The sequence below is a fragment of the Sus scrofa genome, chromosome 7 (genome assembly GCF_000003025.6).
Source record: "Sus scrofa isolate TJ Tabasco breed Duroc chromosome 7, Sscrofa11.1, whole genome shotgun sequence".
Lineage (NCBI taxonomy): Eukaryota > Metazoa > Chordata > Mammalia > Artiodactyla > Suidae > Sus > Sus scrofa.
Window position 1 is genome coordinate 21,295,078 of NC_010449.5, and position 12,328 is coordinate 21,307,405.

Genomic DNA, 12,328 nt, shown 5'->3' on the forward strand with positions numbered 1-12,328 from the left:
TAAGTGTTTTAAGGGGTAGGGAGCAAGCACAATTGAATTAGCAAATCCCCTAGTTCTCAGCACTCTTCTGCATTTCAGGCTTCATTTTGATTTGTAAAATTTCTCATCTTTTACTATGTTGTGTGATTTGCCTAACATTTCATTTTATTTGTAATTGTATGCTTCCTAAAGACTTTCTCTACTTATTTAATTCTATATCTTCATTACTTAGAGAAGTATCTGGCATATAATAGGTATTCAAAATACTTATTTAATCCGTGCATCAGCTAGATTTTTATACTCAATTTTGGGGATGAGAACAATGAGATCCCTAAAAGTTACTGAGCATCTCACAGCAACAAAGGTAGTAAAACTCCTATTTAAACCCAGTCATCTCAGTTTTATGCCCAGAGCTTTTATTTCCCTACCAAGCTTATAACGGAAAGGGTATGTGTTGTGGTGGCAGAAATGGTGGGGGAAATTCTCGATACCAAATCAAGCACCCTCAAAAATTGAAATTGCTTAACTAATCCTGTAGTTAAGGGTCTTTTGACAACCAGTTTCAAAAATATCAAACTATTTTCCTTTTTCCTATGAAAAAGGTGCCTGGTGTTACATCAAAATCCCTTACACACGCCCCTCCTGAATGAAACATTTCCCCTTACTGCAGTGAATCAGAGCCAACTCTAACCATCACGGGAGAAGTTTTGAGGGTTTTCAGAGGAGGTCCTTCACGGCCGACAACAAAGTCAGGCTGCTCTGCTCCTGGGAGGTGCCGATGTTTCTGCCTGTTCTTCCAAAGTTAATCAGTTTGAGCCTCGACGCTGCCACCTTCTCAGATCTAGATGTTTCTCTCCAGGTCCAGATAAAGGCCCCTAATTCTGGGGACTTCGTTCTGCTCCAGTACCGCGCCCACCCCATGGCGCAACGGGTGGGAGGTATTTCAGGTCTTGGTGACCGCGGGATCAGTCCGAGGCCCGGCGGCCAGAGAGTGCAAGTTCCCAGGTCTCGCGACATCGGATCTGTTCCAAAGTTCTCCAGGAGTGGAGAATCCGCAGGCAACTCTCACAGGCGCCCTGCTTTGTGATGCTCCGCGGTCAGTTCCAAATCTGGCTGGGAGCAGCTTGGTGTTTGCCTCCCGCCTTTCTTGCGTAGGAAGGACGCTTCACTCCCGGACTTCGATCTGTCCTTCCTTCAACCGTCAGTCTGAGAGCGCATCCCCCAGACACACATACCCCCCGCAACCCCCAAGCAAAAGAGAGAAATAGGAAGAATGTGGATTTTGGTGGGGTTTTTTTTTAATGTTAGTTTGTGGTGGTTTCGGTTCTTTGTGTTGCCACTCCTCCCTCTCCCGCCCCCCTCCCGGGAGGAATTTGAAGAAATCATTTTGTTTCGTTTTTATTTAGTATCTGAAGAGGGAGTCCATTGTCAACCCGTGGCCGGTTAGCTCAGTTGGTTAGAGCGTGGTGCTAATAACGCCAAGGTCGCGGGTTCGATCCCCGTACGGGCCACGTCAAGTTGTTTTTCCAATGTTTTGATGACTGTGGCACAGATGCAGGCTCTTCCAGTCTCAGCCCCACTGAGAGACTAACCTCTTGCTGGGAACTTAAAAAAAAAAAAAAAAAAACTTTGATTTTCCTGAAAGTTTAAGTCCTGTTTTGACAACCATCTACAGGGCAAAGGGATAACAGATGAGTGGTCCACCTGGGGAAATATAGAGGCTTTGGGCATATTCTCCCCCCACACACTGGGTAACTGGTACTTTCAAAGAAACTGACCTTATTGGATTATTTTGGTCCAAAAATAAATTGTGGAGCCACCCACCCTTTCTACACTTCCACACTTGGGAAGAACAACACAGCAGGGGGTTGTACTGATCGTTGCACAACTATGAATGTAACAAAATTCGTTGAGTAAAAAAAAAAAAAAAATTTTTTTTCAACACAGCAGGAAAGAAACAACTTTATCAACTGTTTTTTGTTTTTTGTTTTTGGTCGTGTTGGCTGCATGTGTCTGTCTATAAGAGGGAAAGAGCTCCCAATGGCCAAAGCTGGAACATTTTGAACAACAGGTAGTATGATTTGGGATTATAATCCAAAGTATACAATATATATTCATGAGTCTGTACTGATTGAATAAATAACTGAATAGAAGAGAGGGATAAATTTTCCTTACTGAAGCATTCCAACTGAGTAAACATTCCCCCATCACCACCAGGAGATGGAGCTCAATCCCCTCCCTTCTTAGACATGGGCCATACATAGTGAGGGGCTTCTAAATAGTAGAGTAGGTAGTAGGTAAAAATAAGAACTTCCCAAGGGAGAAAAAAATGGCAAACACTACCTTAAAAATGATCAAGATTAGCATCACTAATGATAAGCTATACTCATATCATGTAACATTTGATCTGATGTGATGAGACAAGTACTTCACCTCTGTGGTCTTTCCCTCCAAAATCTATGACACCAAATCAATCATGTAAAAAATGTCAGACAAACCCATAATGGAAGATAGCGAAATACTCTACAAAAATATTTCATCAACACTGAAAAATTGGTCGGTTTCTCTCACAAAGTTTTAAGGGATGTCCAAAATGTTTTCTTTCCTCTCTTGGCCCTAAAACATTTTCATTTGGGTCAATAAACGTCTTAACCACATTTCTTTGTTACATCCTGCTCTGCAAACCTCAGTTTACCTATCATACTGTGGTTCTATTCTAGAGTTTAAGGTTAGTAGATGTAAACTATTAAATTTAGAATGGATAAACAATAAGGTCCTATGGTATAGCACAGGAAATAATATCCAATCTCCTGGGATAGACCGTTATTAAAAATAATATTTTGAGATTGTATATATAGATATGATTGAGTCTGCTGTTCAGATGAAATTGGCACAACATTGTAAATCAACTATACTTTAATTTGTAAAAAGGAAAAAAATAAAATCCAAGTTTTTCAGAAAGAAGTAGCCAGTTCAATGTTTTTTGATGAGGTGTTCACAAAGATCAGACATCTTCCAAACAATATTAATCACTCCTTCCTTTTTGTTCTTGAGGAATTCATAGGTTACAAAACGCTGGTTTGTTTGTTTTTTGGTGTGTAGGGGTGTGTGCTCGCGTGGGCGCGCAATGCCCAAAGATTTAGGCATCTCTGATGTGCCTAACTTCAGGTGGTCCCTAATTTACCTTAGTCGTTCCCATTAATACACATAAGAAAGTGTTTTTTTGTTTTTTGTTTTGTTTTGTTTTGTTTTGGCCTTTGCACAGCATGTAAACTGCCCCGCACCTTTCAGGCGAGAGAAAATTAAAACTAGATGAAAATCCTGAATAGTCTCAAGGCTCTTCCCTTGATCAAAACTTCTTGAGAACTGCATTGGTCAAACAGGAAAGTGAAATCTCCTCCAAAAAATATGTACATAGGTATCCACTTGCGCTTGGCTCTGTGGCTTAGTTGGTGAAAGCGCCTGTCTAGTAAACAGGAGATCCTGGGTTCGAATCCCAGCAGGGCCTAAAGGGGTGCTGTTTTACATACAGCTTTCATAAATTGAAATTTACATTTCTTGAAGTCCCACCAGTAAAAGGGGACACCATTCATGAGTAGCTTACTTTAAAAAAAAACAAAAACAATAATAACAACAACTCTCCCAATAGCCTGTGAAAGGAACACCAAATCATCTGTGCTTAAAACTCAGAACACTTGCCATAACATTATGAAATGAACATTATATGTGCTTAAGACAATTGCTTCTTGCTTACCTTTTCAGATCAGGTCTCAGACAATTGCCAGGCAGATTTTGTGTGATCTCTTCAATTATTTTGTCACATGGAACTTTTACAACAACTTGGATATCTGTTTTTCTTAAATGTCTCATTAAGTAAACCTCTCCCCTCCCGTTGCCCCCAATTTTGAACTACATAGCTTTTGGGCACACTGAATAGTGCCTTAGGGCCATGCGTCGTAAAAGTTTGTAAGCATATAAATGCCCCGGTGACCCATTACAATGAGGATTTTCTAATTACTACCTAGGCAATGGGGACTAAAGTCAGCATTTTTATAAGCTCCCAGACAACTGACATTTACACAACTGTTACACGAATCATCATTTGTGTGGCAAGGCTAGTAACATAGTGATTTAATTCCAATGGGTCTCCTTTTGAGTGCTGTACTTTTGTATGTTTACAGCTCTTTTCTACATTCATTAATCTGCAGTTGTTTTTACTCATTTGCCTTGAGTCAAATCAAATCCAAAAGAAATAGAAGAATAAGAAAAAAATTCTAAAACAAATTAAAGTAGTATAGGAGTTCCCTCTGTGGTGCAGTAGGTTAAGAATCCTACTGCAGTGGCTCAGGTCACTGCAGAGGTGCTCCTTTGATCCCCTGGCCCCAGATGCAGTGGGATAAGTGATCCAGTGCTGCAACAGCTATGCTGTGGGACACAGCTATGGTTCAGATTCAATCTATGGCCCAGGAAGTTCCATGTGCCACTGCGGATACCGAAAAAGAAAAAAAAAAAAAAATAGAGTAGTGTAAATCAAGTAGTGTCATAAGTCTTTCCTCCTTTTTATGTGATCAATGGAACTCCAAACTATACCAGAAATTTTGGAAGGGCGAGAAAAATGGTTACATCTAAAAGGAATAAGAGAAAATTAATGACAAGCACACCAAATCCTATTTTTTCTTCAAAAAAAAGGTGAAGGCAAACTAAATTTTAATAGTATTTCTTGTATATGCACTATACTTCAATTTAAAAAAAAAACAGTACTTTTTGATCAGAAACATCCTCATGCATTTACTAGTCACATGCTCTAAAAAAACCCCAATAAACTTGGAAAAATACATTGAATCCTGAGACTTGAAATTTAGTAGTTTATCTGCTGCTTGGCTTTTCAGACGCTAGGAAATATTTTTAAAGTATTTATCATTCTCCTCACATGCCCTCCTCCCCTACCTTCTGTAATGAGCTCAGCATTTCTCCTGAGGGCTTCCTTCCAAACAGTTGCTTGTGTCTCCCCACAACAGTCTCACAGGCTAGTGGCCCCTGTCGTGAGCATTTGGGATGGCTGCAGTGTGTCAGAAGAACTATGTTATGGATCATTGGGGGTGGAACGCTGACTGCCATTAGCAGCCAAAGGGATCAACAGGGATATGAACCACTGCCAGGAGGGGTGGGTATTTCATGACAACTTTGGTCTCTACAAACTGATTCCCAAATGAAACCTGTAAACTCAGAGGTAGGTCTTCCCGAAAGGGTCTCGGCTCTAATGGAAGTGGGTGGATGCTCATTGCTCCTAATTTCCATGACATTTCACATGGCCCATAACCTACCATCACCAAGAAAGAAACTGCCTCTCCTGTGAACTCTCCCCGCCTTGACTTCTGGTTTTTTGACCAGCTCATAGACCTGACTAGTGTTTCCCTGGGGGCTCGAGCCTAATAAATCACCTTGTCTATGCAGACTGACTTCTGTTCACTTTAATCCTCCTCCCATTGCACATTTCACAGGCATCGGGGTACCAGTCAGCGGGATCAAGGGTGGGAAAGATTGAAACCCAGAGTGGCAATGCTGGAATGTTGAGGGGGAAAAAGTTAGGCGGGTTCCCATCAAGTTTTAAACTGGAGATCTTTCCTATGGGAGGCAGAGGTGGAAACGTCCACATTACATGGAACAGACTTCTGCTGCAGACCCTGGGCAGCCTTAAGAGCTTATTCCCTGTCATCATACCCTCTTCTCCCTGCTCACACTGCGGGGTAATGCCGAGTCTGCTGCTACAATTCCACACTGAAATTGGTTCCAGGCAAAGTACCATACCACGGGAGCCATGCCCAAGCCACAACGATGACAGCATTTGGCTGCCGAAGCCCAATCTTGAATGCATGAAGAAGAGCTTCACATATCTGGGCACTTGTTAGAACTGGCAGTACTGTTATGATTCCACCACCAAAACACTACCCTCTCAAAGAGATGCTGGGTTGTTCTTTCTTCTTTCATCTCTGCATCTCCCATAATTGTCTCTGTAGCATCGTGTTGGGACTAACTTGTCACCTCCAAGTCTACCAGTCTTGCCCAGGCCCCTCCCCCCCCTTTAATCTCCTGTTTCCATCTCCAGTTGTAGGGCACATGGGCACTTAGCACTCAGCACAGCCCAGAATGGATTCCTTCTCTCGCCTGTTAAGTGGACACTCTCTTCCAAGGTTCTGTCTCAGCGAGGAAACAGGGCTTAAACTTGACTCCAGCCACCGCCTCCACTAGCCGGTCAGAATCAATTGCTGATTCTTTACCCTCTCCCACCTGCGGGATTTCCCTCTCCCGTCTCCCTGATGTGGGAGCTCCGCTTTGAGCCACCACGCTCTCTCCTTCATCAAAGCCCCTTCCTCATTCCTGTGTCTCCATTCTTGGCCCCTTGAATTCCTTACCTGCCTAGCAAGCACGCAGAGGGGTCTTTAGCTTGAAAAGGAAAGGGTCATTTCTTCACACTTTCCCCACCCATCCCATCAAAGCGTTCAGTGGACGCCCCAACCCCACCAGAGCCCATTCTTCCTGCTCTGACTCATATTTTGCCACTTTGTCTTACTTCTGCCTGGGCCATGCCTCGTTGAGCTCCTTTGGAATCTCCCCCCCCCCCAAAAAAAACCTTGCTTTCTCTCGCTGTGCTCCTCTCCCAAATGCCAGATTCCCCTCTGCTTCAACCAATTCACTTCTTTCCAACTAGTAAGACTCAGATCAGCGGTCACTTCTTCAGGAAGAGTCTCCTGGACACGAAGAGTTGGGAAAGTACCCCTTTTCTATGCTTCTGGGAAAAGGCATAAGCGCTTATCTCTGTGGTTTCCATGTGGCAAGTTCACAAGTTACTCACTGACTTCCTGCCATCCTATTATAATCATCAGTGCATGTGCCCTTTGCTATCCCAGGCCTGTATACTTTTTCAGGACACCTGGTAGCTCCAGGGTCTAGGTCAGGATTGGGCACATTGTGGGCTGTTCATTACTTTCTTTTAAGGACATTCTAATCAAGTATTAAAACACAAGAAGCCATCGTTTATGCTGCCAACTGGATGTGAGGGGGAAAGGCGGGGGGAGACTCCCATGTTGCTGCTTGGGAAAATGTCATCACTCTTTTGTCGCCTGGAACACCATGACTGATCCAAGTTTTAGTGGCTGAGCGCAAGAGTTTTCAAATTTGCTTTTGTCAAAAAGATGCTGATGCAGAGCTGTCCCGTGCTGAATTCCTCGGAGGAGACGACGCCGGGAAGGGAAGCCTGAAACAATGGAGATCAGATTACAAGGGGAAAATAATAATAATAATAATAAGGCCTAGGCAAGTAGGTGGTCTGTGGAACAGATTGAGCTCATTCAAAGCACAGGCACTGCAAGACAGGACAAATGACACTGGATAAAAGATTGGCTGGTGACTCCTAGATTCTCTCAGTCAGCATAAAGTCCAGGCACGTGAATTCCCAAACCCTGCTCCTCCGCTTGTCACCCCGTCCTTAGAGTCGACTGGGCAGAGCCCATGCCCACCCCTGCTCAGCCGTCACCTCCAGACAAGCATTGCCGCAAGTCTGGTGGTCCGGAGGGCACCGTGGGTTGGGTCCTGGCTCCTATGGTGAGGAAGAGACATCGAAATCAAAGTCGCAGGATAATCATACCAGGTAGCTTCTTGTCATCAAACGCCCTAGGAGTGTGCTCTTACCCTGTCTGCTGTTGGGAAGGACTTTGGACACTGCCTTTAAGTCATGCTGCGTTATGAATCATAGACTTTCTATAGTCTTCTTTGAACCAAACTGTGACCGGGGGGTGGGTGGGGGGAGTGCGGGGAGCGGGGGAAGCAAAGTACCGAGATTGAAAATAGACGAAGGGGAAAATAGTAAATGCTGCATTTGGGGACGCGAAGGAAAAGAGCACGCCCTTTCTTGGGCGGTGTGCAATGGCGGCGACCTCCGGGCCGTTTCCGTGGTGTAGTGGTCAGCACATTCGCCTTACACGCGAAAGGTCCCCGGTTCGAAACCGGGCGGAAACACCGCCCCCTGCAGGCTTTTGCCACCCTGTCAGGGACAGCAATGCTTTCCGCTGTACCAGGTGCCTGCTCCCGGGGATCCCCAGCCTTCCAAGTCCGCACACCAGCCGTGCTCAGACCTCCTTCTTAGTCAAGTCCCTAATGAATTTGAAGACTCCTCGAGTTCGTCTGCATCCAGCACCTTTGACCAAGTTTGTATTATGCGTATGTCCTTCCAGTCTGGCTAGGGCTTCTCTTCCCGGGCCTTCGAGGTGTTCGGTTTGGCTCTATCAACCTTTCTTCTATGCCGGGCCCTTGCTACGTGATGCCTAACATGCAGCTGCTCGTCTCAAAGGCATGGAGTATTTTCCAGAATTTCCTTCAACAGGCTTGATTGTTGTCACGTCCACGGGTAGTCTATAGGCAAAAGATTTGAACAGGCACTTCATGAAAAGTAACCAAAGAAGCAGTACGCAGCTGAGGAACGCCCACTGCACTGTCAAGGAAGAAATGAGGGAAGGGAGGGAGGGAGGCAGTCAGTCGAACAAGTAGACTAAAGTAAAACAAATCCAGAAACCAAGGGTGGTGCTAGCACATGTCTTCCATGTCCGACATTTTTTTCTTGCCAGAAATACTTTCGGAAACCGTCAGTAGGAAATGCGTATGTGGAGAAGGTGGAAAGGAATGGCGCAGAGGATGGAGGAAACGCATGGGAAATGTATCCTGTCCACCGCTCCCACCCCCGACTGCACGGGATCTTTGCTTAACTTGCCTGTCCTTTCCTTTTTTCTCCTCCTTCCCCGGGGCCCGCCGTCCTCACCCCGCCGGCACCCTCACGGACTTGGCCCGCGGTCCGCGCCGGTCGATGCCTCTCTGCTCAGGTGTTTCCACGCACGCCGTCGAGGCCACGTCTCACCTTTTCTGGAAGCGCAGGCGGCGTGCCCGGGTCTGCAGCCCCAGACGCATCGCCCCCGGGCCCTGCCGCTTCCACGAGTTGTCCTTTGGGCCCAGAGACCTCCTGCTTCACGGGGCTCAAAAGACAGTGGCGTTTGGGCCCAGAACCGTCCTGGCCGCATTGGAGTGGGGTCGGAGTGGGTTTCCCTGCGTGCGTGTTTAGAGGCGAGTCTGTGGGACACGCATACACGGACTCGGGCGCTGGGGACCTCGCAGGCAGGGTATCTGGGCCCGCAGCGTCTCCCCTGGGGTCTTTCCAGCGTTCGGCTCCGCTCGAGGTGCGCGCCCAGCAGGAGGAGACGGTCCGCGTCGCGACCAAGGAGCCCGACTGTTCGCGGAGGCGGGACCGTGACTGTTCCGAGTCAGGCCCACGCGGCGCGCGCTTTGCATTTGCTGGACTCTGGGAGGAATGTCTCACAAGTGAGAAAGGAGAGGGGCCCACGTGTTTCAACAGGATACTGAGTTGGTGATGTGTGCGTGTTCGCGGTACAGATTTTTGGTTATTAAAAAAAACAAAACACACACACACACACAAAACCCACGACATTCGGCACATGCTACTTCTCCTTGACTGTTAAGGAAGACGTGTTCACCTAAGAAGATATGGGGAAGTCATTCTGGGTTAACTGTGATTTAACTAAGCCTTTTTGCTAGCTAGGGCTGCCTGCTCTGTGACCTATTAAACTTGTCTTGTATGTCTGCTTTAACCATTAACCTTTAAAGCCGAGGGCGCGTTACCCGAAGAAAGGCGGTTCGTTTTTAAAGAAAACGCGTAAATGCCTCCCTTCCTGGGACCTGGGGGCTAGTAGTACTTGCCAGGTGCCTGGGCCAGACGGACTCGCCCTGTGCCTGCTGCTCCGTCTTTTGGGGAACCTTAAAGGAAGGTGCCCCGTCGGGTTTGGTGCTCTTTGTTCTGACAAGACACCAACCTGTGCTGAAATCCATGCTTCTCTGAAGCAGTTGCTCGGGGCTCTCTGAGAGGCTGTGTCCCGGGGATATAAAAGGCGTTTCTCTTCCTAGAATACGTGGATCGCGCGTTGATTCTTTCCGTCAACAACCGGGTACAAGGCGGGAACATGGGGGAAAGCACGTCCCGGGCGATTTCACTGCCACATCTGAGCTATCAGTGCATCTGCATTCACAGAGCTCGGTACGGTCGGGCGGCAGCGGCGGCGGTCGCTAATCGGAATTCCACTCGGGGAAGCCGCATTTGCCGGGCTCTTGGCCCTGGTGGGCTGAGGGGTGTGGTGGGATGCAAATGCCTGAGCGGCTCTTTGTTGGTTTGTTTTTCCCTCAACCTGTTTTGGGGGAACTTCAGCGGTTTCTTGGGTTTGGGTTTGGGGTTTTTTGGTGTAGATCGTGTCAGACCCCAGATGTCAAATTCTGTGAACTTTACCGGGACGAAGGGATAAAAAGGCAGAAGACGGTGTTGCTAAAAGAGCCGACCGTCACCTAAAATGTGTTATAGCTGTGTTATCGCGTGACCCTGAAGACTATGGCCTGAAATCCTCTCCAAGGCCACTCCTACGTCTTCAGCCTCATTTCACACCTCACCGCCCCTTTCCCTCCAACCACAGTGCTCTCCCTATTTGTGACCAGTCCCTCTTGTTTACCACGGATGTGTGCCCGTGTTCTATGTTCCACCTCAAAGACTTTTCCGTCCCTGGTTGACATTTCCTCATCCATGAACTTGACCCCCATCCTTACTCCTTCAAGTAAAACTTCCTCAAACTCTCTCAATGAACCTTCCCATTTCTCCTAGCGCTGCTCACCTCTCTTTTACTGCCCAGGCCATTTGGCAAAAGACGGCCGAGCGGGGATGAGAACACCCTGCGCTCTGGATTCCCGGCCCGCTCCATTAGAGAACATCACTACACCGTGTCTCTCTTCTTCCTCTCTTTCAACCCAGAGATCCTCCTCTCGAGGCAGTTTTACATTTTGAGGCGGCGGGGGTGTGGGGGAGTGTGTGTGTGTGTGGGGGGGGGGGGTGTCTCCTTTGCCTGATTTGAAAACTGCGATAAACCAATAACCACGTCGTCTAAAGAGAGCATATCTGTCTGTTTGGAGTCTCGGTGGTATTAAATCGGTCCCTCAGTCCCAACAGTCTGTGGGCAGTATGATTTCTGAAGTGGGGGTGCCGCTATGGAATTGTTGCCTCTTTCGGCCTTTACCGTGTACTTTTGCCTGCTTTTATCCGACGCCCGATTCGTCACGGCATTTGGTCAGGATTGCCCCTCTTAGTGAGTAGTGGTCTTTCAACAGGAAGAGAAAAAGGTGTGTGATTCTTACAACCAGATGCATTTCCAAAGACATGTGCTTTCTCTCATGACAGACGCTTCGTTGACAAGAAGACAGGGTCGTCATTAACCGCCCTTGCACACATAATCAGTAGCCATGGGAGTGTGTAAGACTATAGGACGAAGGGGGAAGCACGGCGGGCTGACAGAGGGCAAAAATGTGCCAAGGGCACGCCCAGGTGAAAAATTGCTTTAAAGGAATAGCATTCTTTCTGCCATGTACGGAAAGTTCTAAGAGTCGAGGTCGCTTGCTATCTTCAGTGGGAAGGTGGAACACAGAGTTGTAGTGCGGAACCTATGCACAAGCGACACGAAATCTGTGGGAGTCCGTAGGTGGGTGGTTCTCGCTCTCCTCGTAGCGCAACGAACGCCGTCTGCAGCCTATCTTTGACAAAGGGACCTTGGGGTGCCCCGAGCAGGCGGGCCAGTGGCGCAATGGATAACGCGTCTGACTACGGATCAGAAGATTCTAGGTTCGACTCCTGGCTGGCTCGTGTCTCTTTTGACACCCCCGCCCCCCGGGGGCACCGCCTTCCGGCATCCACCCAAACCAATTCTTCCGATGTCGCTCTCGCTTTGCTGCTTGCCACCCTCCCTGCCATCCTGCCTCTTGCCGAACACCCAAGGACCCTTCAAAGGTCAGCAAACGGACAGCCGCAAGCTGACGAGAGCTCTCGGTTTCCACCTCGTTCCGCGAATCTGGGGAAAGGATCACACAGAGAAACCTACACACAGTTTCAAATCCAAAAGGCTTTTGAGAGCAGACGCGCAGAGGAGGAGGAGGAAGAAGACGACAAAGGAAAAAGAAAAACCACGTGGGTCTCCGAGCGCCTTCGCCAATGTTATTCTCACTGGGTTACCCCACCCACCCACTTCCTGTTCAAAAGAGAAGAGGCTTTGACCGAGGACCTGTTAAATCCAGAAAGGCCGGGGTTACGGGAGCGGCTGTCGGAGCTGGTCCTGACGCCCACTCTCTACGTTCAAGCCCGGCGGAGCTCGCCTGCCAGAGCCGCGACCGCCAGGAGAGAGCCGGTTCGACGCTCGCAAAATTTAGGGGAGAACCAACGTGTTGCTCTTCCTCCTTCCTAGATAAGCCGTCGTGGGCT

At 47.6% G+C, this 12,328-nt stretch overlaps 4 non-coding genes across 4 annotated transcripts; all 4 read left to right on the plus strand.

The window, feature by feature from the left end:
* On the plus strand, positions 1,417 to 1,490 carry TRNAI-AAU. Its single transcript has one exon. It is a non-coding gene; the product is annotated as a tRNA-Ile (tRNA).
* TRNAT-AGU lies at positions 3,414 to 3,487 on the plus strand. Its single transcript has one exon. It is a non-coding gene; the product is annotated as a tRNA-Thr (tRNA).
* On the plus strand, positions 7,923 to 7,995 carry TRNAV-UAC. Its single transcript has one exon. It is a non-coding gene; the product is annotated as a tRNA-Val (tRNA).
* TRNAR-ACG lies at positions 11,644 to 11,716 on the plus strand. The gene has a single exon. It is a non-coding gene; the product is annotated as a tRNA-Arg (tRNA).